Source organism: Cynara cardunculus (genome assembly GCF_001531365.2).
Source record: "Cynara cardunculus var. scolymus isolate 2C chromosome LG 7, CcrdV1, whole genome shotgun sequence".
Taxonomy (NCBI): Eukaryota; Viridiplantae; Streptophyta; class Magnoliopsida; order Asterales; family Asteraceae; genus Cynara; species Cynara cardunculus.
Window position 1 is genome coordinate 9222030 of NC_037534.1, and position 6934 is coordinate 9228963.

Below are 6934 nucleotides of genomic sequence, written 5' to 3' on the forward strand. Positions count from 1 at the left end.
AATAAAATCCATTTTGTTGTCCGGATATCTAATCCGGTCAATACCACAATAAAATTCATCCTTGTCCGGATATCTGATCCGGTCAATCATACCACATACTTGTTAAATGGTTTAACACTTAGAACAATTTCAAGTTTTTCCGGATAACAAATCCGGACACTAGTCCGTCCAAGACTCGTCCGGTTTAAGACTAAACCTCTTAATACTCCACCGGTTTAACCAACTCCGGACAACAAACCGCTCACGGCTTGTCCGGTTTATACTAATCCGGTCACTAAACCGCTTAAGACTCATCCGGTTTAAAACAATCCGGACAACAAACCGCTCAAGGCTTGTCCGGTTTATACTTATCCGGTCATTAAACCGCTTAAAACTCATCCGGTTTAAAACAATCCGGACAACAAACCGCTCAAGGCTTGTCCGNACTCATCCGGTTTAAAACAATCCGGACAACAAACCGCTCAAGGCTTGTCCGATTTATACTTATCCGGACACTAAACCTCACAAGGCTTGTCCGGTTTAAACACTTAAACAAAATTTAGCAAGGTTTCTATTCAAAGGAAACTAATAATACGAAATATGAATTCAAAACCAGTAGAAAGCTTTTATGTAAAAAGTTTTAGAACCACTCACCTTTTAAAGCTTTTGAACACAAAATGCTTGCAATCAACCTTTTGAAATCCAACTCTTGAAATAGCTTGAAATCAACTTGAAATCACCCTTTCTTGATAAACCGGACAACTCTCTCTCTAACTCCCTCTCAATTTCTCAAAATGGTAAGAAAAGGCAAATGAAGGGTTTAAACCTCTTTTTATACTTTCCCAAAAGGGAAAGTCGGTTAACTCACCATGCCACGTGCATGCATACAAACCACATATATATATACTTATGCACACATGTACTCACCTTACATGCATACATACATATATACCCTTAACATATATCATGTATGCATACACACACACACACACATATATATATATATATATATATATATTTTCATATTTCAATAATGCATAAATGCACATATCCGTACGTAGCAAATTATCATACTATCATGTTATCATTAAATCAGATATTCACGTATAAATTACCTTGGGTAATAACCAGGATCTGGTTATCACAGCACTATGTTTCATTTTATTGTAAACTCATCCCTATTTAAAAATAGATTGAACGGCTTATTTTAGAAATTTAAAATATTGATGAAGTATTATCTACAAAAAGCTGCAAACATGCAAAAATCCAGTATTGTTATAACAATGAAACTTCATGCATAACACAATGATTATAAACTGTAATTAATCTTTTTAGAAAATTATATATTCTACAGTTTTTATGACATCTTGAACTCAGAAGGACTTAAGTACCATAAGATAGGTTCAAAAAAACAAACAGATACGTAAAAAACCATCAAACCCTATTGACCTTGAAAACTGAATGTTAAGGTACAAGTAAATACCTTGAAAATTTTAAGATTACACATCGGTCACAACATTTTGAGGGAATACCATTAACTGAAAACCCCAAGAACCACAAGACGCCCCTAAAAGGAAAATTGATAATATTCAATACATTGCACTTACCAGACCAATCATAGTATAGTGGAATGAAACTCATTCGATTGCAAGAAGGTAATTGATTTGAATAAAGAAATGTTGTGTCTCAAAATGCGTCTAAATCTCTATGGCAAGGAACTCACAAAAGATGACGTGACTCATAACATCATTTCCATCTTCCATATATCAGCAATCATACTAATGAACGAGTATAAACTCAAGTATGACCTTTAGAACAAACTGATCAATCTACTGCAAGTGGTTGAGAGATATAACAAAGTTCTTTCGGATAACAACGCTAGACATGTTAGGACAAGAAAATTCCCGATGTCAGTAATGCAAGCGTTAGAAGTGAAAAGAACTCCAAAAGACGATGAGTTAATGGGAATTTCACATACGTGGCATCTATGGACGACGTTGATGAGACCATGGAAAGTGCCAAGGTTATTGCGAAGTCAAGAAAGATCTTCCATGCCTAGTGCAAATATGCAACTATTGCCTTAAGAGATAATCTAATGGATAATCAAATAAAATGCACTAAATACCGATCCTATCAAAAAGTGAACAAGTTGAAAATGAACTATATCATATTTAAGATTGACTGAGCATAGATTCATTTGAAATTTATTAAGTATTAAATTAATTTCATTTGCTTGTCTAAAATACGAATACATAATTGTTGTAGTTATAAAGAAATACATAAAAAACAAATAGAAAACTCTTAACCGTTCTGTGTAAAAATGTATCGATGAGAACTTGAATGTTTTTTGTGGGACCTCCCACACAATCTTAAGAGATAGACTAAGGTGACGTTTGTTTTTTAAGAGGTGCTGAAGTCTRAAGTCTGATTTCACTTCTGATTTTTAAGAGGTGGTGCTGAAGTCTGAAATCTGAATCARTCAGACTGTTTGTTTTTACGTCTGAAGTCTGAAATCTGAATCAGTTAGACTGTTTGTTTTTACGTCTAAAGTCTGAAATCTGAATYAATATAAACACGAACAAAGTCTCAAAACAACTAGAATCAATATTCATTTTGCATTAATTGTGTTGCCATCATTCCCTTGCTCATTGGTTTGATCATACTCAAAAAATAACTCATATGTAGGAGAAAAACACTAGAAAAAGAGAGGTATTATGAATAGATTGATAAACTTTCTTTTAGAAACAGATGAAAATAGTTTYCTAAATAGTTGGATACACAATACCAATAGGTTTTCATTCAAGTAAACWGGCAACTTCAATACCAATRTGTTTTCATGGGTCAAAATAGTTGGATACACAATATTCACAAAATCCCATCTACTGTTCATGACTGGCCTAGAGTTTTTCTAACAAAAGACAACATTTTGTTTACAAATTTATCAACGGTGTAACCGTGAAGAAGTTCTGGTTGATCTCCTGGTTTCTTGAGATGGACCAGACCCATCATTAGATGTTCGAACCTTCTTTCTACGCTGACCAATAGACTCTTCATCTTCAATCTTTCTAACCCTTCTATTGGAGGTATCGAAGTATGGTTGAACTTGAGACGAACCGTTGGTAGAAGAATTTTTGCTACTCATATCAAACATGTATATCCAGGATGGTTTATTGTCTATTTGGAAAGACAACACTATTGTAACAAGAAACATTTGAGAGCGTTGGGGCATACTGGAGGGCCCTCATTATTTTGACCTGCACAAACCAAACAATTTTGAGCAGTCCAATTTAGAATCGTTATGCAAATATCTATGGTTAATCCGACTTCTATCACTGAGAAACCCCTGTATATATTATACAACTATGTGTTGTAGTCCTAAACAGATCAGCATAATAGAAGCTAATAAAACCATAATCATAATTCTATCTCCGGCACTCCAAATGTCAATCATTCCCAACTTGATAAGCAACACATAGAATTCTCATAACGAGTTTATCAGTTTCCCATATTTCAATCACACAGAATCAAAGTGTAGAATAAGTTAACATCCAGGGAGTCCATTAGAAACTGAGGAACAAATTGAGAGAACAATCGAGATCCAGAGAATAAAGGAACAAATTGTATCTAAAGAAAGTGTAAATAACATTATGGAATGCTACAAGGATCAACATTGGAACATGTATTTTTCACTGCAAACTGCAGTAAAACAACCAATGCAAGAAACATATGGATAATAATTCTAAAAGGGAATTCACCAAATGCAATCAAATGAAGAAAAAAAAATAGATAAGCAGGTCTACCCAAATCAAGAAAATAGATAAACAGATAAACAGTCAACTATTATAAGAAACCCAAATCGATCCTCAGGTATTTCCATGGTGTTTCTTATGCCAAATCAAACAAAAAGAAAACATATAAACAGAAGACCCATTACCTTTCTTGAGATATCGAGAGGCAGAAGAAGAGACCGACAACTGCTTGGATCGAGAGGCAGAAGAAGAGACCAACAGCTGCTTGGATCAAGAGGTAGAAGAAGAGATTGAGACCTGCTTGGATCACGAGGAAGAAGAAAAGATCAAGTTAAATTAACAACGAAACAACTTTTAATCCAGAAGAATTCATACGAGTTACGATACCGACGTGAAAAGAACCAGTCCAGTTCCCCAAATTGAGTCTGATGAATCGCTTTAGGGCATCGACACTCATCGCTTCAAGGCTCGTTTTAGGGCATCGACACTCATCGCTTCATCGCTTCATGCCATTCGAGTAATTGCAAATCCTGATTTTGGTGGAATTTGGGTTCCTTGTGTTGTTGGATCAATGGAATCTGGATGATGAAAGCCTTTCCATACCACCAAAATACAGAAAGAAGCTTAGGAGAAGAGTGATATTGATTTCAGACTTTGGTTTTGCACTGAATATTTCAGAGGACGGTAAGAGCTTTTCAGCTCTTATTTTACAAAGAAATCAAACAGTCTGAAAACATAAATGTCTGACCGATTCAGACTTAAGTGGTTTTAAGAGGTTTTTTTTTAAACAAACAAGCCTAATATTTGTTGAATTAACTGTCTATTATTCCTCCAACCAAATTCATAGACGATGAACTATCACTTCCTTGTTGCCTAATGATACAAGATTAATAGTCACTAAAACACTATGAGAATAGAAACCTTTTTAAGGAATTCGTTTCACATGGAAAACATATTATGAGAATGGAAATGTGTATATGAACGTAAACTCTAACGACTATGAAAGGAAACACATGTTAGAGAAGCTAAATTGTCAAACTAGTGGATTATTTGGGTCATTGAATCATATTCTGCTACCAATAAAGAACTTTGGGACAGTGACACATATATGTTTCGGCATGACCACGTGGGACACCATGGTCATGACATAATGACCCGGTTGTTGAAAAATACACATAGACACATTCTTTTTCGAATGAAAGACAGATAAGGACATGATCCAAATTGCAACTGTTGACTTCTACAACACAAGAAACACCACCACCATCGCAATATGCCCACTCGAATACCTAGAACTTTTTCAAAACCTACTTCTTAGCTAAAATAAGAAAGAAACCATCCTAAGTTAAGGACATAATACAAAATATTTCATTTTTACAACAAATATAAGGTGATATTTGTGGACCTATATATCCAGAATGAGGGCCATTCATGTACTTTATGGTTTTTGTTGAAGTTTTGATACAATAAACACACGTCATATTATTGTTCACATGAAATGTTGCATTCCTAGCACCAGCTATACATTCAAGGCTCAACACCTTTAATTACTTGGTAATGCTGGAGAATTTACATCATAAGGATTTGATGATCATTGATGTGTATTGGGATTAATCTAAAGCATCCTATACCCCTCATATGTATACATAAAAATGGTCTTATAGAAATTGTCATCAAAAGGATATAGATGGGAGCTAGGGCATTGGTTATATGCACCAATTTACCCACATCTTCCATGAATTACACAATGTTACATGCAACTTTACGTCTTCATCTTTAGACCCACTACTAACCAGTCAGTATAATGTGTACAAGTTGGTAACTGATTCTATAGTATATGTGCCAATTGCACCCCTACAACACACCAAAACGGGTTTTCACCCGCTATCTAAACTTTTGACGGGTGATATTTATACCGCATAATTTGCATGTTATCATTTTAATGACAGTCTTCCCGGCGTTAAGGGAGATATGAAAAGATATTTTCCAAGGGAACGCCAAGAACTTTTATGAAATGTTCCCACTTTGTGTCATCTTGATCCCCAAACTTTACAATGTAAAGTTGAAGTCAAACGTATCAGACTCAATACATGATACGTTCAATATTATCCCAAAAGTGATAAAATCATACTTACGAGCTGCAAATATACCTGTAAGGTTAAAAGTACCCAGCAAGGGCACAACGCCGTTGGAAAGTGTGTTGCAGTCACATAGTGGAGGTGTGATTAAGGTTGTAGCTACCAAATAGAAATGGTAGAAGCTACTTGGTTCGATAGATACTTCTCTAAAATAAGAGAAATAGGAAGACAACCATTTATCATCAATACTTAAAATCTGTCATGAGATTGTCTCTGAATATAACTATGTCCATAAATCATTACTGGAGGACGCTTTGAAGTTAATATTGATTATAGAGAATAAAGAAATCTCAAATGAATTATGACAGTGCATTAGAGTCAATGGACAAATGATACAGACTCATTGATTATATATTCATATATACTATTGCTCAGAAGATGCAGAGCATGATGACATCAAACCACACTCAGTTGAAAAATTTCAATATTGACCTAAATAGAAAGAAACAATCTAAAAATAATTTTATTCTTTGATAAAGAAACATGTACTTGGTCTGATAGTGATAACATACCAAGTGTAAAGCCCATATGACATACATGAGTCTTTGTCTGAAAGCGTAATAAGAATAATAAAGTCTTAGTCTATAAGGCTCTCCTTTGGTGCAACGTTTCTCACAACGGTCCAAATTGACCAAGAGGAGACTTCTATCCCATAATGAACATTATAACGTCCCAATATTTAATTAACATAATAATTCTTGAGACTGAAAATGCAACTCATAGATATGAGTACTACATATATTTATAGGGATCTAGATTTAGAGATTTACATATGTATATGTATATGTGTATATATATAAATATGTAGAGGTTGGTTATTATACAACCCTTGGCATTTGTGCAACCAATATAACTCAATCTCAACCTTCCATTTCATTTGATTAATATGTGATTTCATAGAAGTTTTGATTATTTCCTAAAATAAAGTATTGATCATAATTAATGAACCATATTCATCTTCCATAAATATTCAAATCATAATAAATAAACTCTCATCATTTCCATAAATATCTCAATTTATTAGGTTGCATTGGCTGTACAAATACGATGAGTTGTATTTGAAATAAA